Source organism: Arachis stenosperma, chromosome 7 (assembly GCF_014773155.1).
Source record: "Arachis stenosperma cultivar V10309 chromosome 7, arast.V10309.gnm1.PFL2, whole genome shotgun sequence".
Taxonomy (NCBI): Eukaryota; Viridiplantae; Streptophyta; class Magnoliopsida; order Fabales; family Fabaceae; genus Arachis; species Arachis stenosperma.
Window position 1 is genome coordinate 45180886 of NC_080383.1, and position 26060 is coordinate 45206945.

The following is a 26060-nucleotide window of genomic DNA, read 5'->3' on the forward strand; positions in this document are numbered from 1 at the left end:
AATATATTCACGAAGAACAATGGCATTTAATTGGTACGTTAGCTTTCATCCTGTGCGGCGAAACTTTCTTGCAAAAGTGATGCCAACAGAAAGACCTTCTTGGACTAGTTTAGCTGCACCATATCTCGATCTAGACCGGAAAAGAGAGCAACTATGATTAGCTTGTGGCAGCCATTGAAGCACATTGCTTGGAGTATGCTATCTACGAAAGAGATGATGGAAAAGAGTTTGGGTCGGGGGATTTGGGTTTGGGTTTAGATTTTTTGGGCTTAGCCGAAGACAAAAAAAAGTCAATATATAAAGAATCGAAGCTTTTTAGTTTCCTCTTACATGGGACTAAAGCTCCGTTCGAAAAGGTCTAAAAGTGACTTTTGAAACTTTTAATAAAAAATCATCGAATTAATAAAATTAACTTGTGATTTTTTAAATATTACTTAAACTATTTATAAAAAAGTTAGGAAAAAGTAACTATTTTATATATAATAAAAAAAATTTATTATTTTTTATTAAAATAAATATTTTTGTGACTAAAAAATTAAACACAGAATAATTGATGTATAAACTATTTTTAATATAAATTTTTATATTTTTTCAGTTTTTTTAAATTAATTAAATTATTTATCCAAATTAAATTACATGATAAAAACCAAAAGTCCAATAATTAAATTTTATAATCCAAAAACTAATGTTTTTAATGCATTTTTCTATAATGGTCATAGATCACAATCAACTTATTTAATAGGTGCTCGGCAGTTCCGTGTGCCTAAAGAAGTTCCATACATCTAAGGTGACCAATGGCCGCGCAAGTTCAATTCATACTCTCAAGTCTCATCCACTTAAAAATTGGGTCATATCTTGCATTTTGAGACCCTTGTTATTTGGTGTTATGAATTTTTTTTTTTTTCCTTTTTATCATTTGAAAATCTTATTCTATGTTCTATGATTAAGACTTAGCAGGAACTTTTCATTTTAATTTTGAATTTTATTACACAATTTCTTAATTGACTACTTTATCTTATTGAATAGATTACTTAATAATAATAAAACTTGTCAATGGTTTAATTTTGAATATTTTCTTACGAGTTGCAAATATATAAAAATCAATTTATTTTACTTTTTTAATAAATAAATTAGTTAGAACTTTATTCACAATTGAATTTTTCTTTTTTGATTATTTAATAATTTGGTTGAATTATTTTTATCATTTTTTTACTTTTTAATAATATTTTTTTGATTTGTTGATTTTCATTTTATTCTCTTTTAGAATATACAACAACTCAAACGTTTATTTCTTATGTTTACATATTTATATTTTATCTTGTCATCTTATACACTGGACTACGATAAATGTACGAGATACAAACAAGTAACAAGGTTTCTATTGTAAGACAAAGAGAATAAATAAAATATATTATTAAGCCAGCACCCATGAATAAAAGTAAAAAAACATGCCAATCAAAATGTGTAATTAAGTGTAAAACCAAAAATTAGAGATATTAGTCGTCTAACTACGTTAAAATAGCCGTCCGATCAAAATAAATAAAAAAAAAAAGTAAAAAAAATAAATAAAAAGAAACCCTCTAGCAAATGTAACTAAGACAGCATCATATATCTTGTATAAAGAGGTCCATAATTGAGTAGAAAAAAAACTCAAAGCTAAGAGATTTCCAATAATTCTAAAGTCGTTGTTCAATAATGGAAAAACAACAACATACCTTGATGATTTTCATCTTCATCTCCACCTATGTTATAAGTTCAACACACCCATTAATGGTGATCCCAAGGCTAAGTCCAATTCCTGAATGGGAAACAATCTTATACAACAATAACTTTGCATCATCATCACTCTCTTCAGATGATGTGAAAACATTTTATTACAACCAAACATTGGATCACTTCAACTATAGGCCTCAGAGTTATCAAACATTTCAACAAAGATATCTAATGAATTTCAAGTATTGGGGTGGTGCCAATTCTAGTGCTCCAATATTTGCATATTTGGGCGCAGAAGCACCCATTGATGGTTCCCCTGAAGGCTTAGGATTTATCACCGACAATGCTGCTTCCTTTAATGCTCTTTTACTGTACATAGAGGTATTGTATATATGATTACATTTTCCCTTATTTCCTTATAGAAATGTTATAATAACATACAAATTCAACTAGATAGTAAATGTTTTTCGATTAATATCAATTAATTTTTTAATTTTTAAATTCTAATCTTAAATCTTTGAAAGAATAAAAATTAAAAAATAATTTTTTTAATTAAAAATTAGTTCCTTGTACTTAATCCTAACTAATATAACAAGAATGTTTATCCTTAAAATATAAAATAGCATCTTTTAAGATAATTAAGAATAATTATCTTAGTAAATTATTTTTATGTTATAATAATTGTCAAAATAATATTTAAATGTATTAATTACTAACGGTCAATAGTCGTGTTTATAATTGTAAAATAAAATTATTAAAAACAGCTTAACTCTCAATAACTGTCTGAAAATTTTCATCCTGATAATACGTTTTTAAGATGACTTGGGTAAATTAAAGCTTGACTCAGGAATATAAGGGATGCAAGCTAAAAAGAAAGTTTAGAACAAGTTTGATAATATTTGTATTCATAGTTATATTTTATCATCATCAATAATAAATTACCTAATATGAATAAAATAAATTATCATTAATAAAATTATTTCTAAAATCATATTTATTGTCAAAATTATTTTTAGACACTTTTTTGTTTACAATTCATGATTCAATGATTTTAAATATATTCTTTTAAAATGAATGATCAAAAGATATTCTATTAAAACAACTATTTTTATTCACTTTTAATAATGAAAGGAAATTTTATATATACATATATGAGTCATGTATTATTCATTCATATTAGCGTCGATAAATTATACCATATTTGTGTCAATTATTTCTTGTTGGCTATCATATTAATTTTTAACTATTTTTCTGCTTACTATGACAATTTTCAAGAAGCACCAATACAAAGAATTGAATTTGACATGGATTATAACTGTTATATGTATCACAGCACCGATACTATGGAAAATCAATACCATTTGGATCAAGGGAAGAAGCATTGAAGAATGCAAGTACTATTGGATATTTCAACTCAGCTCAAGCCATAGCTGACTATGCAGAACTCATCATACATATAAAAAACACATACTCCCTGAAGTCTCCTGTATTGTATTTGGAGGATCATATGGCGGAAGTTAGTTACTCAAAAAATCTTAAATCTTCCAACGTCTTTTGTTTAGGATGCGTTTTGGATGGATCTTATTTCAAACCTCCAAAAAAAAAAAAACATTGTTCATTTTTTAACTTTTGTAAAATATATTTTTATTAAAAAATAATTTTGTGCTTTTATAAAATATACAAGAAATACTTTTTAATAAACAATTCATTAAAACATTTTTCAAATTTCTCTCTCTTTAATTTTAAAAGATAATAAAGTATGTTTTGGATTAACTTTTGAAAAATACTTTTTTATTTTTATCTTTCTTTTTATTAGAAAATACAATTATTTGCATAAAGAGAAAATATATGAGTGTTTTTCTAATCGACGATTCATTTTTTAATTTTTTATAATTTATTCAACACTTCTAAAATTTTATAAAAATAATTTTTTTTTTTAAATATAAAGTCTTCGATCGATATTCACACACAAATTGCTTACTTAGCACAAGAATACTCTCTTAGTCTCTTACTTTCTTTTAATTAAAAACACTTTCTTCATCTTAAAAAAAAAAAAAATTTCCAAACGCGTATTTGTTTCCAACTTCCAAGTTGAGACATGATGTGTGTGTTTTTAACCTCCTTTTATGCAGTGCTTGCTTCATGGTTTAGACTAAAATACCCTCACGTGGCAATTGGTGCTTTGGCCTCATCAGCTCCAATCCTCTACTTTGATGACATCACGCCACATGACGGATACTTCTCTATTGTCACTAGGGATTTTCGAGTAATACACAATACTTTTGTTATTTGTATTTATTGTCTTTAATTTCTTTATTTATTTTTTATCAAATGCATTATAGAGACGCTTACATTTATTTTGCAGGAAGCGAGTGAGACATGCTACGAAACTATATTCAAGTCTTGGTCTGCAATTGAAACAGTAGCGTCTCAGCCAAACGGCCTTTCCATTCTTAGTAACAAATTCAACACCTGCTAGTATGATTTTTTTTTTTTTTTTTGGTTTAGATAAATATTCTCAACGGGTTATTTTTAACAGTCACCACTATTAATAAGTATTGAAATATTTCAATGTCAGGAAAATTACACAAATAAATCAGATGAGAAACAATTTAACCTAAACATTCTAATTATTAAATAAAGATTTAATTACTCTATTGGTTCCTATAGTTTCATTAAATTTTTAATTAGGTTCTTATATTTTTTTTTTCAATTAAATCCTTATATCATATCAAATTTTGTAATTAAGTCTCTGTCGTGACAAAATTGTTAGAATTAATGAAATATATCTAACACTTGACTGAATATTCTATATAGTTTAACAGAATATTCTATTAATTTCGACATTTTTGTCACGATAGAGACTTAGTTATAAAATTTGATATAATATATATAGGGGTTCAATTGAAAGTAAAAAAATATAAAAACCTAATTAAAAATTCACTGAAATTATAGGAATCGACACCGACAGAATAATTATACCTTAAATAAAGTTACTTGTATAAATTTAATAAAATATCCCTATTTTAAGAAACTGCAAAATTCCAAAAAAATTCACGATTTGGTGTGTATTTTACATCTAGAAAATCTGTATATAATCTATGATTTAGTGTAAAAAATAACACATGAAACCTATGCAAAACCACTATTTAGTGTGCCAAAAAAGACATAAAATGCGAGCCAAATCTACAATTTAATGTGCATAAAACTCTAAAAATATCCACCATTTAGCTTGAGTTGAGGTGAATATAAATACCCGTGTAATCCACAATTTAGTTCGAACACTCACCTTCATAATTCATAAACCACTAGAATATACATTATTGGGATAATTGTGGGTTGTACATGTTCTGAATATAAAATTTAATTATTTCTATAGCTAACTCACTATATTATTAGTAAGAGGATGCAGTAAAAAATATCTTTACATAATTGTTTCATCTTTTATTTATAGATGATTAGTTTATACAATGTGATTATGCTTCACGAGCATTCTAGATTTAAAATTAATGAAGCTCTCATTCGTGCATTTATTGAACGATCGATGATGTTTGAAGACGCATACTTTTCACATGTCATTTAAAAAATTTACTAGAAATGTCATAAAATATTGTATACATGTTTAACCTTTCAAAAGATGATAAAACTATGAGCGGATATTTTTTAAATTTTGAGCGATTGATGTCGGATAGAAAACCAATATGTATTCAATTTTAGGAGTTATTTTGTTAAAATTTCCTCCTAACAGGAGTAACAACAAGCATACTATTACTCATTCCTGATTTTAGAAGCGATTTTTTCAACACAAACTGGGGAAGACACTATGATGGTTGATACTTGAACATATAGATGCTTTTAACAACATAGCTCTTTAGAGACAAGTCCAGGGTGTGAATTCATATCCAGTGATTGTTCTATGTTGTCAAGTTAAAAATATTATAAAAATATAATTAGGGGTCAGTTACTTTGTCATGGTTGTACCGGTGTATATGTTTTTTATCAAGATAAATGTTCATATTAGTGTCCCATTTAGGGATGACAAAATTCTTCGAGACACGGGAATTCCTACGAGAACTACTCCAAATGAAGATCCGATTGTGGAGAATTTTTTTCGCAAGGATGGAGACAGGAAGCGAAATTCTCTCGAGACAAGCGTAGGGACCCGAGTGGGGATCTCGTCCCGTCTCCGCTAATCCCCGAAATTCATAAATTTACTTAATTATCCTTAATAGTTTATTTCTTATATATGTATATATGTTATTTAGTCATTTCACATACTATATATATATATATATATATATATACACCATCGCCACGTCGTTATCTATATTCGTGGTGTTCCTTTTCACAATTCTATCGTCGTGACCGTTCTCCTCTCTACTGTTGCGTCTCCCACCTCGTCCACTACTCTATGCTCTAGCTCGCCATGGTGTCCCCCCACTGCGTTACTCACCATCTTGTCATTTAGAATTTTTATATAAAATCTTGCTGATTTTGTATATGATAGAAACTTTTAACTCTATTCTTATGGAAATTAGTAATTAGTCAGACAGAGAATTGGAAAATAGGGTCCTTGCGAAAAATGAGGTTCTGTAAGTAATGGGGATGGAGAGCAATACTCTTCCACGACGAAAAATAGAGATGGAGACGAAGAGAAAATTTGGAGACAAAGATGGAGAGCCGGGAGGCATCTCCCACCCCCGCCCTACCCGGTTAACATTCCTAGTCTCATTCACATATTATCAAATATTGCTTTATAGAATGTCAAATCAATAATCAAATTCAAACTCAGTCTTCCCATAATCAGTGTTTACAAAAAATTTCTTTGGATCTCTGCATTTGAAGTTCAATGTGAAATTTGCACCTACATGGCAAATACAAAAGGTATGATATGCACTTGGTGGAATCCAACCATTGTCTTTAGCCTATAAAGTAGAATACCATGTCGAGGCTACAAGGAATATATTATAGTTTTCATTTGGTGTAATTGCCATAAGCAATGCATCTCCCTATTTTTTATACAAATGAGTCTCCATGCTGATTAGTAATTTCTAATACTTGAACACCTCAATGAACAGGAGAACGTCTGTAAAAGCCGATGAAAAAACACAACAAATGCCCACGATTTACATTATAAAAAAAAGGACAAACATGTATTGTGAATTCATTTCGGGCATTTGCCTAATATTAATTCCCTCCTGATTTATTTAAGTAATTTATACAAAATATTATTAATGAAGTATTTTTTATTTTTAAATTTTACATTTTTTTTTAAAAAAAATCTTAGAAATATTGTTCGGGGTGAATAATTATATTAAAGTACGAGATTTTAGTATCTTATAATGTGTGTCCCTAAGAAATTGTCACATATTTTATTAACAAAAATTAATTTATTTTAAAATTTAAAAAACTTAAAATTGAAACTTAAATTAATGATTAAATTAAAGTATTGGTACTCTTATATAAAGAAAAATATCATAACAAATCCGAAAAGTTTCTCAAGCATTTCTAATAGATTTTGTAAATAGAAACAACTTAGAAAATAAAATAAAATTAAAAAAAGTGTTTTCAACTTTTGTATTAGGCTTGAAAATAGGTGTTCTTTTTCTTGTTTATAGTAAAAACGTGAGTTAATTAAAGTATCACTTTTTTACAGCCCCTTAAACAACTCTTCGGACTTAATATCGTATTTGGTGTCGATGTATGCTTCAGCAGCTCAGTACAATCATCCACCAACATACCCAGTTACTATGATCTGTAATGCCATAGATAAAGCTTTTTTTGAAAATGATACTTTGAATAAGATATATGCAGGTGTCGTGGCTTTTAGGGGAAATGCCACTTGCAAAGTTAATGCTCCCCAAAATGTAACCGACACTACCCAGGGTTGGAGGTGGCAGGTAATTTATTTATTTACTATATCATTATCAATTTACTTATTCTTCATTTCTATTTTTTATTTTATTTTATTTTACGTTTTAAATTTTATTTTTAAAACTATATTCAAAATGGAATTACTAGAAATAGGGATTTGAATAGAACGTTAGAGAAATTGAAGGTAAATTTGGTAAAGTGAAGGTTTGTTAGTGGTGGTTTTAAAAGTTTGAAACTCGATGAAAAACCAAGTTAAGGTGGAGATTATTGGATATTTTTACTTGACTTTTTGTATTCAAAATTGATGACTTTTGCTTTTAAGATTAGAGGTTTAGTTTCAAGTAGTGTGATAGCTTAGTCTTTTTATTCCCAACATAGATGGCTTAGTAAGTGCTAAGTGGTTGCATCAACACTCTCTCTTTATTTGAGTTTAGTTTTGAGTTTTAAGTTTTAAAGCTAAAGTTGTGTCTTTTCATATTCTATATACTATATTTTTTTGTCTCTAGCTCTTTTGGTTGAGAAGATTTGTATTAGACTGTGTATCTTCTCTTTGTTTTGGTGACAAGTACTTTGATTTCTTTTGAGAGTTGAAAGTATATATCATTACCGTAAGGTACTTTGAGTGTATTTAGTGTGTGTTTGGATCACAACAAATTTTTTAGCATGAAATACTAAATGACCTCCAACTCCTAATCCTCTATGCTCATTTGATTTTTGAATTATACTCCACATAACAGTTTCTTTGGACCTCCCCAAAAGAACTTTGACTACATGGAGATTATTTTCTTTGCCATTTTCCGAGAAGTACATGGAAAAATTATTTATAATTGATTTTGTTGTATATGGTCTTCCAATTACTCAGCTGCTTCTCTGGCTTATCCAACACTGGCGTGAGGAATCCCATTCCACTTTTCAACCTTCCTGCAACTTCATGCCAAAACACTTCAAGATCCTCCAATAGCGATACCCTCCTTTTTCCCATAGCCATCTGCAACTGCATAACCCTTTCAATCATTCTATTGAAAACTTCAACCATCATAACAAATAAAAAGGGCAATACTGGACCATCTTGCCTAAGCCCTCAAGCTACCATCTCACACACTATTAATATTCCATATAGCATCTATCAATTTTGAATAAAACAATATTTGTGTCTTACCAATCACGTCATGTTGATTTCTCTTGGCATCTTACCATCCATAAAGAATACCCTCATCATCTTTGTGAATTCCCAAGGTTATACCCATCTGGTCCTGCCACTTTAGTAGCCATTTATGAGTGTGCAAGTTCTTGAAGTACCTCATTGAAATCTACTTCATTCTACTCGAATCATTTACTGTCAACCCCCCATCTTGAACTTCATCTATCATGCTTTTCCTTTGTCTTATCGTTGTGTTGCATCAAAGTATTTTGTATTTTTATATTCACCCTTCATATTACAATCACTTCATTGTTGCTTACAAAACTTAGCTCTTCTCTTATACAACACTTCAATCTAAATCTTCAATTCTCCTCTTGATTCACTCCAGCCTCTAACATCTTCTCTGCTTTCTCATTTTTTCTTCAAAGCATCTAAGAATGTTATGATTGGCTTAATTTGTATATTCAGACATGTAGTGAGATGGTGATCCCCATTGGAATAGGAAATGATTCAATGTTCATAGCTGATCCTTACAATTTTGAGAGCTTTGCCAATGGCTGCCAGAAAGAATTTGGTGTCACTCTTCGTCCCCATTGGGTCACTACCTATTATGGAGGCCATGTAAGTTTTTTTAACATACTATTATTTTTCTTTTTAATGTGACTTTAAAAATATCCTAAACACACATATCTCAAAATTTATATTGATATAATGACTAATGACAGGATATAACATTGGTCCTTCAAAGATTTGGCAGCAACATTATTTTCTCCAATGGGTTAAGAGATCCTTATAGTATTGGCGGGTATGTAATCTTCTTAATTAAAAAATCAGAAAAAAATTCATTGGAAAGAAGTAATTAAAAATCAATATAAATACAATAGGAGTTTTTATTTTAATAATAATCTTAAATTAATATTTTGATTAAATACCTTGTGCTAATTGACTTTCAGAGTTCTAAACAACATTTCAGACAGCATTATTGCTATCAATACAGTTAACGGTATGTATTGTTATTCTATTGTTTTATTGTTTGTTTATGTTAAAATATCAAGCAAATTTACATAAATGAGGTATCATTATAAATAGGGAAAGTATGAGGAGCCAATGAAATATTTATACAATGTGTACAATGGAGGTTTATGGAGTATTAGAGATATAATCATTAGTGTTACATTTTTCTATCAGCTGAAGTTTTTGGGATGAGTGGTATCATGACATGGTATTAAAGCGTTAGATCCAAAAGGTCAAGAGTTCGATTCTTGGTGAACCCAAAAATTAAACTAATTTTTCGAGAAGATGTTAATTATCCCAAAAATTAATTTACATTGTACAAATAGTCTATTGTCTCTCTAGCGGGATCCAAATAAATATAGCCAAATTAGAAAAGAAAGAACTCAAATATTGGATGATTAAGCGATGAATAATTGCATCATTAGCTACCAATAAGGTTTCTTTTATCTCATACCATATATCAATTTCAAAATGGCGATGTACATATAAGTGTAAATCATATATATATATATATATATATATATATATACTCTCGAGCGAAATTAGAAAACGATCCAACACAAAACTCACCGGCAAGTGTACCGGGTCGCATCAAGTAATAAAACTCACGGGAGTGAGGTCGATCCCACAAGGATTGAAGGATTGAGCAATTTTAGTTTAGTGGTTGATTTAGTCAAGCGAATCAAGTTTTGGTTGAGTGATTTTGTATCCAACAGTAAGTAAATGACAGAAAATGTAAAGGGGGAGGGAAGAATTGCAGAAATTAAAGAGAACTGAAAGTAAAAGAGCTGAATCTTAAAGAACAAGAAATTAAATGACTGAAACTTAAAGTGCAAGAAATGTAAATTGCAGTAACTTAAAGTGCAAGAAATATAAATTGCTTGAATGGAAAAGGGATTTGAGGACTGGGATTTCAGAATTCAAGCAAGGGAAATTAAATTGCAATAATTATCAAAGCAAGAGATGATTTGAGTTCTGTTAGATCTCAAACAGAAAGGGAAAGTAAATTGCAACAGGGGTTCACAGAAGAACTAAAAGGAAAATGGGATCTCAGGACTCCAGAGATTAGATAGCAAAGTCTAGATCTCAATTGCCTTCCCAGATCCAAATTCACAAAGCAATTAACAAGAAATTAAAGAGGAAGCAGTAAAGGAAATTGGATTCAACTTAATTATGCAGTGAGGTAATCAAAGAGATCTTAAATGGAGATTGAGACAGAAATTCCTCAATTCTTCACACCCAAGACTCAAACAAGAAAAGTAAAAAGTGCTCAAGCAAGAACGAGGAAGAAGAGAGATCAATTCTCCTTCCTAATTCTCTCAAATCTCAGTTCAAAGCTCTCAGAGAAAAATGAAATTTCAAAAAGTGAGAATTCAAAAATCAAAAGAAGGGTCCTAATTACATCAAACTATCTCCTATTTATACACTTTCTATTCTTGGATTTTGGAATTTGGATGGGCTTTTGATTTGGTGAAGAAATGAATTAAATTGGATTTTTAATCCAATTTTCAGCCCATGAGAAAGTAGCTTCCAGGAGGCTGCCCTGCCCTTGTGGAGGGCAGAGCAGGAAATGGTGCATGAGGCCTCGTGCGTGCTGAGTGCTGCGTGTGATGCTGCAGGATGCTGCCCTGCCCTTGTGGAGGGCAGGGCAGAGTTGTCATGGTGCGCCAAGTGCTGCCCGTGCGCGCTTGTTGCTGGCCGAAACTCCCTTGGTGCGTGTCAATTGTGCATGCTGGCCGCGCCAATTTTTGTGCCATGCATCAAGAAATGCTGCCCTGCCCTTGTGGAGGGCAAGGCAATGTGCCAATGGTGAAGTCCCACGTTCGAAACTCGGTGGAGGCACATGCTGCTCCTTTTTCCTTGGTTTTCTTGGCACCAAAGTAACGCTTAGTTCCTTGCTTCCTCATGGTGCCGTGTTTGATATTTGGAGATTGAAAGCAAGCCAATTTTTGCTTGTTTTCCTTGTGTTTGAGCGCTACTCCTTTCCTCCTTGATCTTGGGTTCGAAACCCATAGGAAGCACTAGGAAGCAATTTCCTTTGAATTATTTTCCATGAAAGCCCGATATTGCTCTTGAGGAGGGCAGGGCAGAGTTTTTGCTTCCTTTGGTCCTTGGCATCAAATTGTGCTCCGCCCTTGTTGTGGGCAGGGCAGTGATGCTTTTCAAGGCTCGGTTCAATATGCTGCTCTCCTGGAGGGCAGTGTGCTCTTGTGGAGGGCAGTGTTTGCCTCCTCCTTCTATGTTGCACCACACTTCTCATTTCTTGGCCACACTTCTTTAAGCCACGTTTTTCTTCTTTTCTTCTTTTCTTCACCTACAAGAAACCAAAACAACCAATCAAAGTATCTCTAAACTCATAAGGTTTATAATTCATTAAAAATCAATTAATTTTGGCTCAAACCTCATGATTTAGCATCAATTTAATGGTGGTTGTTTGATTTAAAGAAGTTATGCATTTTCATTCCAAATTACTTACTTAGGATGCAAGAAAGTGCATAAAGATTAGTAAAACAAGTGAAATTAGCTTGAAAAATGGGTATATGATGACCTGTCATCACAACACCAAACTTAATTCTTGCTTGTCCCCAAGCAAGCATCAAAACTAAGAGAAAATGAAATGAACAAGAAAAGAAAACATATCCTTATTAGGCATATAGCATAATTTGATTCATGGAGTTTTTATGCAGACAATGACAACTCAAGTTATTGTTTGCTGTTACATAATATATAGTTTTCCTCAAAGGTTTACTAAGCTTGCTGTTATATGGTTTATTCTTTACTTGCTCCCTTGCTAACTTTTCTTTTCTCATGTTGCTTAACAAGCTTATTATTCTTTGGAGGCTTGGTGTCTAATGTTGCAGTAGTAGCCTTTGGCTTTATTTTTACTCAACATCTTTTCACCACATACACATGGCTCACTATTTCTTCCTAGGATCATTGATGCCCAGCATCTCTTTGGATAACTAAATGTTCTGTATCTAAGTTGCTCTTTATTGTGGACTTTCAATTGGTCATCACAAATCAGTTGATCTAAGTGACCGGGTTTTGAAATACCCCTTAGAATTTACTTATCCAAGCATATCCTAGTACAAGAACATCACAGGCATGTGTCCTAGGGTCCAAGCTATTGGTGTCCAGCCTTCATTCTTTGTTTTTCTTGCCACATTGGCTTTTTCTTCTTCCTTTTCTTTCTATTTTATTTTTGTTCTCAAGGGCTTTTTCTTTACTGATAAGAACCTTTATAACAGCAAGCTAGCTAACACTTCAATGAAAATGACATTATGTAGCAATTATTTCATGAGTTATGCATTTAATCAAACACATACACCACCATTAACTTCCATTCTAACTTATGCAACATTGGATATTTACTTTCCAATTCAAACAATTCTCTTTTATTCAAGCATATGGGAAACAAAACAAAATTCAGCTAGGTGATGGATGACAAGCATTATGCAGATTAGCATACTTAATCAAACAACTTCACCTGCAACTAGACAAACACTTTAGCAGGATATATAATGGTTCCCATGTTCAAAACAATTCACAGCAGCAAGGATTAAATTTAGATACAACCTTTGAAGTTGCAGCCCTTTGATTCTTCCTTCTGTTGTGTTTTCTTTGAGTTAAGATGCACAATATCTTCAATTGTTGACTCATGTCCTGCATAATTCTCAAAGTTGCTTGCTTCTCAAGCCCTTAATTACATGGTTAGTATGCATAAATTGAGTGTGGCTCTTGGATTTATTTTGGTGTTAAAGACACCAAACTTAATTGCTTGCCACTGCCTCTGATGCAGCAAGTTAACCATATGTAAAACCTTGTGTCCTTGCTAAAGGTTATGGGATTAAAGCTAGAAAGCAGTTAAATAGTTGGATAATTTGTTTGATTGCTTGGAGCTAGCATTATGCAAGAGGTGAGAATGTGCTTTTAAATGAGATTTTTGGTGGAACATCAAACTTAGAATCTTTCATTCTCCCTTAAGTTGTTTTGGTGTGCAACACCAAACTTAGCTCCTTGCAATGCATACCAATTATTCAACATTTTTATTGAAAAAGCTATGAAAAGAAAACTACCTCAGGTTGGGTTGCCTCCCAACAAGCGCTTCTTTATTGTCACTAGCTTGACATCTTCTATTTTTACTTCAAGAAGGATTTAGATCCTGAACCTCTTTTTTCTTGTCCCATTGTCCTCCTAGGTATAGCTTTGCTCTGTGACCATTTGCTGTGAATCGACTCTTTGTTGCTTCGTCTAGCAATTCAATACTCCCATAAGGAAAGACCTTAGTTACCAAATATGGACCAGTCCACTTAGATTTAAGCTTGCCAGGAAATATCTTGAGTCTTGAGTTGTACAATAGTACTTATTGCCCAGGTTTGAATTCTTTCTTCAAGATCTTCCTGTTATGCCACCTCTTGGATTTTTCCTTGTATATCTTGGTATTTTCATAGGCTTCTAGCCTAAATTCATCCAGCTTATTTAGCTGCAACAACCTTTTCTCCCCTGCTGTTTCAGAGTCAAGGTTTAGGAGTTTAGTAGCCCAAAAGGCTTTGTGTTCAAGCTCTACCGGGAGGTGACAAGATTTGCCATATAATAGCTGAAAGGGGGACTTCCCAATGGGAGTTTTGAAAGCTGTCCTGTACGCCCAGAGTGCATCTTCCAACTTCCTAGCCCAATCCTTTCTTGTGCTTCCTACTGTTTTCTCTAGGATTTTCTTCAATTCTCTGTTTGCTAACTCAGCCTGCCCATTAGTCTGAGGGTGATATGGTGTGGCTACTTTATGAATAACTCTATATTTATAAAGAAGTTTTTCCATTTGTTTGTTACAAAAATGACCACCACCATCACTAATAAGACCCTTGGGTACCCCATATCTAGTAAAAATGTGCTTCTTGAGGAATTGAAGGACAATTTGTGCATCACAAGTAGTTGTGGCTATGGCTTTCACCCACTTTAAAACATACTCCACTGCTACCAAGATATATCTGAAAGAATAGGAAGGGGGAAAGGGTCCCATGAAATCAATGCCCCATAGATCAAATAATTCTAATTCCAAAATGAAATTCTGCGGCATCTCATTCCTTCTTGTCAATCCTCCTGCTCTCTGGCATTCATTACATTGGTGGACAAACTCTCTGGCATCTTTGAAGATAGTTGGCCAATAGAACCCACTTTGCAATATCTTTGCAGCTGTTCTTTCTGGACCAAAATGTCCACCATAAGCTGAGCCATGGCAATGCCACAATATATCTCTTATTTCACTCTCAGAGACACATCTCCTAATTACTCCATCAGAACATCTCTTGAACAGAAAAGGTTCATCCCACAAGAACTTCCTTGCTTCATTGATTAGCTTCTTCTCTTGTTGCTTAGTGAATTCTTGAGGTATCTTTCTCCCCACTTTGTAGTTTGCTATGTCAGCAAACCACGGTGTTTGTTGAACCAGCAATAGGTGTTCATCTGGGAAGCTTTCATTCACAGGTTGTGAGGCTTCTTGAATTGTTTCTTGTGGCAGCCTTGACAAATGATCAGCAACTCGGTTTTCAGTGCCTTTCCTGTCCCTTACCTCAATGTCAAACTCCTGTAGGAGTAGTATCCACCTGATAAGTCTTGGTTTAGCATCCTGATTTGACATCAAATACTTGAGGGCAGCATGATCAGTATAAACCACAATTTTAGATCCTATCAAGTATGATCTGAACTTATCAAATGCATAAACTACAGCTAACAATTCCTTCTCTGTTGTGGTGTAATTTTTTTTGAGCCTCATTCAACACTTTACTTGCATAATATATGACATGATGCAAGTTTCCCTTCTTTTGTCCAAGTACAGCACCAATTGCAATATCACTTGCATCACACATGAGTTCAAAGGGTAGTTCCCAATCCGGAGGTGTGATAATTGGTGCTGTTGTGAGTTTGTGTTTTAAAGTTTCAAAGGCGTGCTGGCAATTTTCATCAAAAACAAAAGGATTATCAATCATTAACAGATTACTCAAAGGTTTGGCTATTTTAGAAAAATCCTTGATAAACCTTCTATAAAATCCTGCATGCCCCAAGAAACTTCTAACAGATTTCACATTAGTTGGTGGAGGGAGCATTTCTATAATTTCCACCTTTGCCTTGTCAACTTCTATCCCTTTTCTTGAAACTTTATGACCAAGAACAATCCCCTCAGGCACCATGAAATGGCACTTTTCCCAATTCAAAACCAAATTAGTTTCTTGGCACCGTTTCAAGACAAGAGTTAGATGTTTCAGGCAAGTATTGAAATTGTCACCAAAAACAGAAAAGTCGTCCATGAAAACCTCTAAAAACTTTTCGACCATATCTGAAAAAATGGAGAGCATACACCTTTGAAAAGTGGCTGGGGCATTGCATAGTCCAAATGGCATTCTTCTATAAGCGAAAACTCCAAATGAACATGTGAATGAAGTCTTTTCTTGGTCCTTTGGATCTACCACTATCTGATTATACCCAGAATAGCCATCCAGGAAGCAATAGTAAGCATGGCCGGCCAATCTTTCAAGCATCTGATCAATGAAAGGAAGTGGGAAATGATCTTTGCGTGTGGCATCATTCAGCCTCCTATAGTCAATACACATCCTCCATCCTGTCACAATTCTTGTGGGAATGAGTTCATTTTTCTCATTAATAATGACTGTCATTCCACCCTTCTTTGATACCACTTGGACTGGGCTTATCCATGAGCTATCAGAGATAGGATATATTATCCCTGCATTCCACAATTTCATTACTTCTTTCTGGACGACTTCCTTCATTGCAGGATTTAACCTTCTTTGAGGTTGAACTACTGCTTTGGAATTGTCCTCCAAGAGGATTTTATGCATACACACTGCAGGGCTAATGCCTTTCAGATCGTCAATGGTCCATCCTAAAGCATCCTTGTGAGCTCTGAGTACATCGAGAAGCTCTCCTTCTTCTTTCTTTGTCAGGGATGAATTGATGATCATTGGGAAACTCTCTGATGTGCCAAGGAATGCATATTTGAGATGGGTGGGTAATGGCTTCAGTTCTTGTTTTTGCACTTCTTCCTTCTTGCTTGGTTTCACCTCCTTATCAATAGAGATTTCAGCTACGTGTTCCTCTACTGTCTTTTGATTAATTTCTTCTTCTTGCTCATGCTGATTAGTGTCTAACATTTCTTCCACCAGGCTCTCTATCATATCCACCCACAGGTAATCTTCTTGCTCAGGAGGGTGTTGCATTGACTTGAAAACATTTATGATCATTTGCTCATTGTGTACTCTGAAGATCATTTCTCCTTTTTCCACATCTATAATGGCTCTTGCAGTTGCTAGAAATGATCTTCCCAAGATGATTGAATTGTTTCCTTCCTTGTCAGTGTCCAAGATCACAAAATCCGCAGGGAAGATAAACTCCCCAACCTTAACTAACAGATTTTTCACAATTCCATTAGGTGTCTTGATTGATCTGTCGGCCATGACTAGTGACATCAGTGTGGGTTTGAGTTCTTCTATAGCAAGCTTCCTCATCATGGACAGGGGCATTAAGTTGATACTAGCTCCAAGATCACAGAGAGCTTTGTCCAAGGTTAATTTGCCTATAGTGCATGATACTACAAAACTCCCTGGATCTTTAAGTTTTGGTGGAATTCCTTTTTGGAGCACAGCGCTACATTCCTCACTGAGCATTACCGTCTCCTTCTCATTCCAGTCTCTTTTCTTGTTGATGAGCTCTTTTAAGAACTTGGCATATAGAGGCATTTGCTCCAATGCCTCAGCCAAAGGTATGTTGATTTCCAGCTTCTTGAAAGTCTCAAGGAATTTGTGAAAATGTTGATCCTTTGCTTCTTTTTGGAATCACTGTGGATAGGCTAGTGGAAGTGTAAGACTCTTCTCCACTTGCTGCTGTTTTGGATTTGGTTCTTCCATGATCTGCTTTCCCTTCTTTAAATTCTGTGGTTGGTTGTCCTCTTCTGTGAGCTTTTCTGGGACATTCTTGCTTGTTATGTCCTTGTTGTTAGCTCTATCTTTCTCTGTTGGTTCTTTGTCACTCTCCGTAAGTTTCTTGGTTGCTCCTTAGTTGCCATCCACCAATGTCTTTCCACTCCTTAATTGCACAGTTTTGCATTCTTCTTTTGGATTAGGAATGGTATCACTTGGTAGTGAGCTTGAAGGTCTCTCTATAGAAATCTACTTGGAGATTTGTCCAATCTGCCTTTCTAGGCTCTTCATGGAAGCTTCTTGGTTCTTTGTTGTCAATTCTTGGTTCTTCATCATCTTCTCCATGAGCAGCTCTAGATTAGTAATCCTCTGAGAGTCTTGTGAGATTGGTTGGTTTTGGGGTGTTGATGGATGATGGTAAGTGTTTTGGTTAGTTGGTTGGTTATTGGGTGGATAATGGTTAGAGTTAGGGTGATTATTTTGGGGTTTTCTATAAAAGTTTTGGTTAGTTGGCTGCTGGTTGTGGTTTTGGTTGTTTCTTGGAGTGTTTTGAGCTGAGTTTCTTTGCCATGGTTGTTGGTTTTGGTTGTGGTTGTCTCCCCACCTAAGGTTTGGGTGGTTTTTCCAGGATGGGTTGTAGGTGTCACCATACACTTCATTTGATCCTGAATTTTGGTTGTTCATATAGTGCACTTGCTCTTGTTGTTGTTCTTCTTGGTTCTCTTCATTCTGCCCCCAAGGAGTTGATGGTTGGCTTGTGGCACTCACTGATGCAACCTGAAGGTTATCAATTCTCTTGGCTATTTGCTCAAATTGTTGCTGAATCTGTTGCTGCATCACTTTATGTTGAGCCAAAATTGTATCCACTCCTTCTAATTCCAACACTCCCTTCCTCTGTGACGGTTGGCGTTGCCTTTGGTGAGCAAAAAAATATTGGTTGTTAGCCACCATATCAATGAGGCTCTGAGCTTCCTCTGCAGTTTTCATCAATTGCAATGATCCTCCAGCTGAGTGATCAAGTGCCTCTTGAGCTTTCAGAGTAAGTCCTTCATAGAAGTTCTGCAACTTATCCCACTCAGTGAACATCTCTGGTGGACATTTCCTCAGCAGAGCCTTATATCTTTTCCATGCTTCATATAAATTTTCAGCATCCATTTGAGTGAATGTCTGCACCTCAGTCTTCAATCTTATGATCCTTTGAGGAGGATAAAATTTGGCAAGAAACTTGCTCACCAAATCATCCCAAGTGTTGATGCTTTCCTTTGGAAATGTTTCTAGCCATTGAGTGGCTTTGTCCCTGAGAGAGAATGGAAAGAGCAACAACTTGTAACTGTCAGGAGGCACACCATTGGTTTTGACAGTGTCACAAATCCTCAAGAAGGTAGATAGATGTTGATTCGGGTCCTCCAATGGCCCTCCTCCAAAAGAGCAGTTGTTTTGGACCAATGTGATGAGTTGTGGCTTTAGTTCAAAGTTGTTTGCATTGACATTAGGGGTAAGAATGATACTCCCACAATGTCTAGCATTTGCAAATGTGTAGGAAGCCAGTACTCTTCTTTGTTGTGGATTATTGTTGGCCCCTCCTTCTGGTTGATTGAGATTTGATGGATCTCCTTCCATTTCTTGGAATACCTCCTCAGATTCTTCCTCTCCAATAACGTTCTTCCCTCTTTCAGCTCTTCTTATTCTTCGAAGAGTTCTTTGGTCAATTTCAGAGAGAATAGGGGAAGCTCTTCTTGTACCTGACATACAAACACACAATAAGAAACACACAGATCTAGAAAACCAGTGAAACTTCAATCTATTGCTAGGATGAAGTTTTAGTTAGTTTAAGCAAAAATTCAAACAGTTAGCGTGTTAGTTAAAAATAAAGAAAAAATGCTTGATCTAGATCTCCACTTCACTTAATCATTGTCAATCTATTTCAATCCCCGGCAACGGCGCCAAAAACTTGATGTGTGGAAAACGATCCAATACAAAACTCACCGGCAAGTGTACCGGGTCGCATCAAGTAATAAAACTCACAGGAGTGAGATCGATCCCACAAGGATTGAAGGATTGAGCAATTTTAGTTTAGTGGTTGATTTAGTCAAGCGAATCAAGTTTTGGTTGAGTGATTTTGTATCCAACAGTAAGTAAATGACAGAAAATGTAAAGGGGGAGGGAAGAATTGCAGAAATTAAAGAGAACTGAAAGTAAAAGAGCTGAATCTTAAAGAACAAGAAATTAAATGACTGAAACTTAAAGTGCAAGAAATGTAAATTGCAGTAACTTAAAGTGCAAGAAATATAAATTGCTTGAATGGAAAAGGGATTTGAGGACTGGGATTTCAGAATTCAAGCAAGGGAAATTAAATTGCAACAATTATCAAAGCAAGAGATGATTTGAGTTCTGTTAGATCTCAAACAGAAAGGGAAAGTAAATTGCAGCAGGGGTTCACAGAAGAACCAAAAGGAAAATGGGATCTCAGGACTCCAGAGACTAGATAGCAAAGTCTAGATCTCAATTGCCTTCCCAGATCCAAATTCACAAAGCAATTAACAAGAAATTAAAGAGGAAGCAGTAAAGGAAATTGGATTCAACTTAATTATGCAGTGAGGTAATCAAAGAGATCTTAAATGGAGATTGAGACAGAAATTTCTCAATTCTTCACACCCAAGACTCAAACAAGAAAAGTAAAAAGTGCTCAAGCAAGAACGAGGAAGAAGAGAGATCAATTCTCCTTCCTAATTCTCTCAAATCTCAGTTCAAAGCTCTCAGAGAAAAATGAAATTTCAAAAAGTGAGAATTCAAAAATCAAAAGAAGGGTCCTAATTACATCAAACTATTTCCTATTTATACACTTTCTATTCTTGGATTTTGGAATTTGGATGGGCTTTTGATTTGCTGAAGAAATGAATTAAATTAGATTTTTAATCCAATTTTCAGCCCATGAGAAAGTAGCTTCCAGGAGGCTGCCCTGCCCTTGTGGAGGGCAGAGCAGGAAATGGTGCATGAGGCCTCGTGCGTGCTGAGTGCTGCGTGTGATGCTGCAGGATGCTGCCCTGCCCTTGTGGAGGGCAGGGCAGAGTTGTCATGGTGCGCCAAGTGCTGCCCGTGCGCGCTTGTTGCTAGCCGAAACTCCCTTGGTGCGCGTCAATTGTGCATGCTGGCCGCGCCAATTTTTGTGCCATGCATCAAGAAATGCTGCCCTGCCCCTTGTGGAGGGTAGGGCAATGTGCTAATGGTGAAGTCCCACGTTCGAAACTCGATGGAGGCACATGCTGCTCCTTTTTCCTTGGTTTTCTTGGCACCAAAGTAACGCTTAGTTTCTTGCTTCCTCATGGTGCCGTGTTCGATTCTTGGAGATTGAAAGCAAGCCAATTTTTGCTTGTTTTCCTTGTGTTTGAGCGCTACTCCTTTCCTCCTTGATCTTGGGTTCGAAACCCATAGGAAGCACTAGGAAGCAATTTCCTTTGAATTATTTTCCATGAAAGCCCGATATTGCTCTTGAGGAGGGCAGGGCAGAGTTTTTGCTTCCTTTGGTCCTTGGCATCAAATTGTGCTCCGCCCTTGTTGTGGGCAGGGCAGTGATGCTTTTCAAGGCTCGGTTCAATATGCTGCTCTCCTGGAGGGTAGTGTGCTCTTGTGGAGGGCAGTGTTTTGCCCCCTCCTTCTATGTTGCACCACACTTCTCATTTCTTGGCCACACTTCTTTAAGCCACGTTTTTCTTCTTTTCTTCTTTTCTTCACCTACAAAGAAACCAAAACAACCAATCAAAGTATCTCTAAACTCATAAGGTTTATAATTCATTAAAAATCAATTAATTTTGGCTCAAACCTCATGATTTAGCATCAATTTAATGGTGGTTGTTTGATTTAAAGAAGTTATGCATTTTCATTCCAAATTACTTACTTAGGATGCAAGAAAGTGCATAAAGACTAGTAAAACAAGTGAAATTAGCTTGAAAAATGGGTATATAATGACCTGTCATCACAAATCAAATAATCAAAGTTGAAAATTAAAATAACGTGTTTTTAGAAATAATATTTTTTTATTTATTTTAAAAAATCATAATTAATCAATCAGATTATGAATTAGTTGAAGTTGGACAATAGACGTTAATGAATGAGCGGGAAAAAAATGTATCTTTAGTTACAATGAAAGAATATTATATGACATATTTTAGTTATCCGATTAGTAATATACAAGTTTAATAACTCATATAATGCACAGCATTATTTTTAATTAACATTGCTATATTTTTTAATATAAAAATTTACAAGACTAATTAAAAAAATAATATAATCATAAAATAAATTTTGGCCAGTACTTAATCATCAAAAAAAATTGAATGATTCTACATCATTAGATATAATCTCACATCATTAAAAATTATTATTGATAATTAATTGATGGCTAAAAATCACAAAATTTACTGGTCCTAAACTTTCTCATTTAAAAATTCAAAAGATGAGCATCATGATTGTGATACTACGATACTAACATAAGTAAAGCAAAATTATCATAATTCATATTATTATTTTTTTATGCACATTAATTCCCGTTGGACCACCTTTATTATTTTTTCAAAAACAATATAATATTAGCCCATGCAATAATAGTACATATTACTCTAGATTAAAATATATTGATATGGATAACATGAAAAATCATATAAGTAATAGCTTTAAATGGTTATTTTATATTATTTTAACCCATTTAAAAGTTAACAAGTGATGATTAGAATGCAAAAAGTGGCGTGTTGCAAGTAGTCATTATCAGTCATTTTTTGTTTCTAATTTTATGACTATAATCATACATAAAAAAAAGGAGTGGATGAGCTAGTTTCTAGAAGCTCAAAAAATCACATATCTAACAAACTCATAATCGAAAAATAAAAACTTAACAGTCATGCTCTGTCATTATTGTTGATGATTACAAACAATTATTCATATTATTCAAACAATTAAAAAGAAAATATTAGATGAAATATAATAAGACTGAATATAAAGAAAAATAAAATGCATATTAAACAATACAAATTGATTAGTTGATGTTGTTATTATATTGGTAGAGTGAAAAAGTAGACGAAGAATAAAACATATTTAACTCCTCAAAAAAAATAGTTTCTTGAATTGTAATAGCAGCTAAGTTTTTTTGTTTTCAAAACCTATCAAAATAGTACGTAAAATGAATTTAATTATCAAAAATGATGAGATTATTGTATTGAACATCATTTGTCCACTAAATTAACCTCATATCAAGTCATAACTCAATACCAAATAGTCCACAAGTTTAGAGATATTGAAAGATATATATTAGAATGAGAGATTATATTAGACACAACAAACAAAGAACACAAATAAATTAATGAATAATGATACTTTGATGGACGAATGTTTATTTTTCAGGATCTCATTGCTTGGATATTCTGAGTGCAAAGGAAACTGATCCAGAATGGTTGGTACAACAACGAAAGAAAGAGACCGAAATCATGAAAGGATGGATTACACAGTATTATGCCGATCTTGCTGCACTCAATGAGACTTGGACACTCTCCAGTCCTTAGCATATATACTATAAGGCTAAAATTACAAACCTTTATAATATATAGCCCAAACAAGCCTTTATATTTGAAGTATATACAATAGAAATTACTTGATCATATATGGTAATGTAATGTCACAATGTTCAACAAGAAAAATTACTAGTTACTATCATTTCTTATATCAACATCCACAATAACCACGTTTTAGCATTTGATATATATTAAAATAGAATGGACATGCAGTGAATCATTTCCTTCGTCCCCATGTTACCACCGCATTCTTTCAAGTTCAACTTTTTACGCAAATAAATAATTGTCACAAGAAAACCACCTATTTAATAATATTTTTTTAGGTTACATTTGAAATAGGCTACGCTATTATAAAAAAATTACTTATAAAGTATAACCTTGTTATCTTAATGTCAATAGATACACCTTTTTCACAAAAAAATAACGCTTTTCAAAGATAGCCTATTTGTTAGGTTTGGATGCACTTCACAAACGTTTCCTATTCAAATGCACAACACTTAATGAAATTTTTTTCACTTTAACGCTAAACCTGCCCTTAGCTTCGATCTCCTTCATTCACCTTCGTCTCCTTCTTCATTCATGTACAGGTTTCCTTCCTTCATTCATAGGGTTTTCGCTCCATTCTCTTTCGTCTCCTTCTTCATCCTTCTTCGTGCGCTCAAAATCGTCATCGTGTAGCCTCACTTTTGTAAGACTCAAATATTTGAAATTTAAAATAATGAGTTAATTATGACTTATTATAATTGTTTAGGATTTTATATTCATAAAATTATTTTACTAAAAATATTTAAATCAAATTGATGATACTTTGAGTTTAAATTAATTAAGATTAAGAGATTTTTATAATAATTAAGTAATTTTTTATTTAAAATTTAAAGTTTTAGTCATTAAAAAATAATAAAAAAAAATTATATAGTTTAATATGAATATTAAAATTTTAAATTTAATTTTATGAATAAAAAAATTAATTATATGATCACTAATTTTGAATTAGAGCACTTATTTGAAAAACTAATTAGTAAGTTGATAAATACATAATGTTCTTGAAATAATTTTATTGAATTAAATTTGATTTTAAATTACTATCATACCCTCTAATTTCATGAAAATACCAATTCTATCCTTACTTCCTTTTTAACCCTAAGCCTAAAATTCCTAATTTTTTCACTAATTGCCCTAACTCTAATTGACTCAAACATACTCACCCTCACTTACACAACCGCCGTCACACATACACACACAGAGACGCAAAGAGGGAGATGGAAGAAAGGAAGAAGAGAAGAGAGGGGAAAGAGAGGCAGCGCTGACGAGGTTGAGAGCCACCTTCGCTGTCGAACTAGAGAGAGGGAGGAAGAGAGAGTCATGATGGTAGAGTCGTTCACCATCATCGCGTCTGCTGCTGTCATCAATGGAGCTCGCCGTCTGGGAGCATCACCGGTGTCGCTGTTAGGGAAGCATTATTGTTGCCATCACTATGGATTGAAGCCGCCGTCGAGGAGACCGTAGAGAGGGAAGGAGCTCGTAGAGGGAGAAGAAAAGGCGTGACGGTGGTGAAAGACGCTGGAAGCACTGCTGTCGCCGTTGCCAGAAGGGGTTGCTAGAGTTGGTGGTCCATACTGTCTAGTCTCCTCCCTGCTCCAATGACGTTGTTATTGATGAAATCACCATCTCTGGTCGTCGGAAACACCGCTATATATTGTCACTAAAAAATGCCACCATTGGAGCCACTGTCACTCACTAAGCTCTTCTAGTTTCTGGTTTTTCTTTTTGCTCACCGAAACCACTATTATCGTGGTGGTTGCCGTTAGAGTTATTTGCATGGATGAAGCTGTCACCGTTGAGCTGCTCCCCCGCTGCTGTTGCTAGAGGTAGTTTTTGAGTTTCGACTAATTAAGGTAGGAAAAATTTGTTTTACAATTTGGAATATTCTGAAAGTTTAGAAAATATGTGCATTTCAGTTGATAAGCATTTTATGGCTTACTTATCTTTATCAAAGTTTGATCAATTCAATTTTGATAATTTACATGATTTTTCATAATTGATTGAAATTGATAACGGGTTGAAAAGAGATTAAATGTTCTAATAATAAAATTAATTAGTAACAAAACTTGAAGCCTCGTGGTGGGTGGATTAGGATTTGGACAAATTGTTTGTTGCTCTAATATGTGAAAATTTAATAACTTAAAGATAAATTAAGATAGGAACATAAATACATTGATATTGGAAATTTGTTGATATATGTTGAGAATCTGTTTAGTATTGAAAAGGTTGAGAAGAGTTTGGGAGATGTTTAGTTTAGATAAAATCCTTGCAGGGTGAAAAATTTGAGCTTTAAGGGAGGTTCTATCAAAATTATTATAAAAGTTTGAATGAAATTCAATAATGAGAAATTATTGTTACCTGCGTAAAGACTCTTGTCATGGAGTTTAATTCGATTAATTCTAATTAATGAATTATGTTTTAGAGCATTTTAACGAATTTAAATTAATTGTTTAAGAATAAATGATTATGTTTCAATTAAGATTATGATTGAAAAATAAAATAATTTTTGTCTCTTTTTGGTAAAAGCTTTAAATTTAAAGTGGAGTTGAAGTTAGTTTGGAAATTTAGTTAAATAAAATGACTCTTTATAGTTGTGATTTATTTTGTGAAATTAATTAGTGAGTTAACTTACTTGATTAACAATGAAAAAAATAAATAAGTAATTAAAGTTAACTTGAAAGGATATTTAACTAATTAAAGATTTAAAAAGTTAATTATTTATCAACCAAAGAGTTTTGGGAATAAGAAGTGTGAGATGAGATTTAAATGGAACTAATTATAAGACTT

General features: G+C 33.6%; 1 pseudogene; it reads left to right on the forward strand.

Moving 5' to 3' along the window:
* Positions 1–1620: 1620 nt before the first annotated feature.
* Positions 1621–23380, forward strand: LOC130940644 (uncharacterized; annotated as a pseudogene).
* Positions 23381–26060: the final 2680 nt, after the last annotated feature.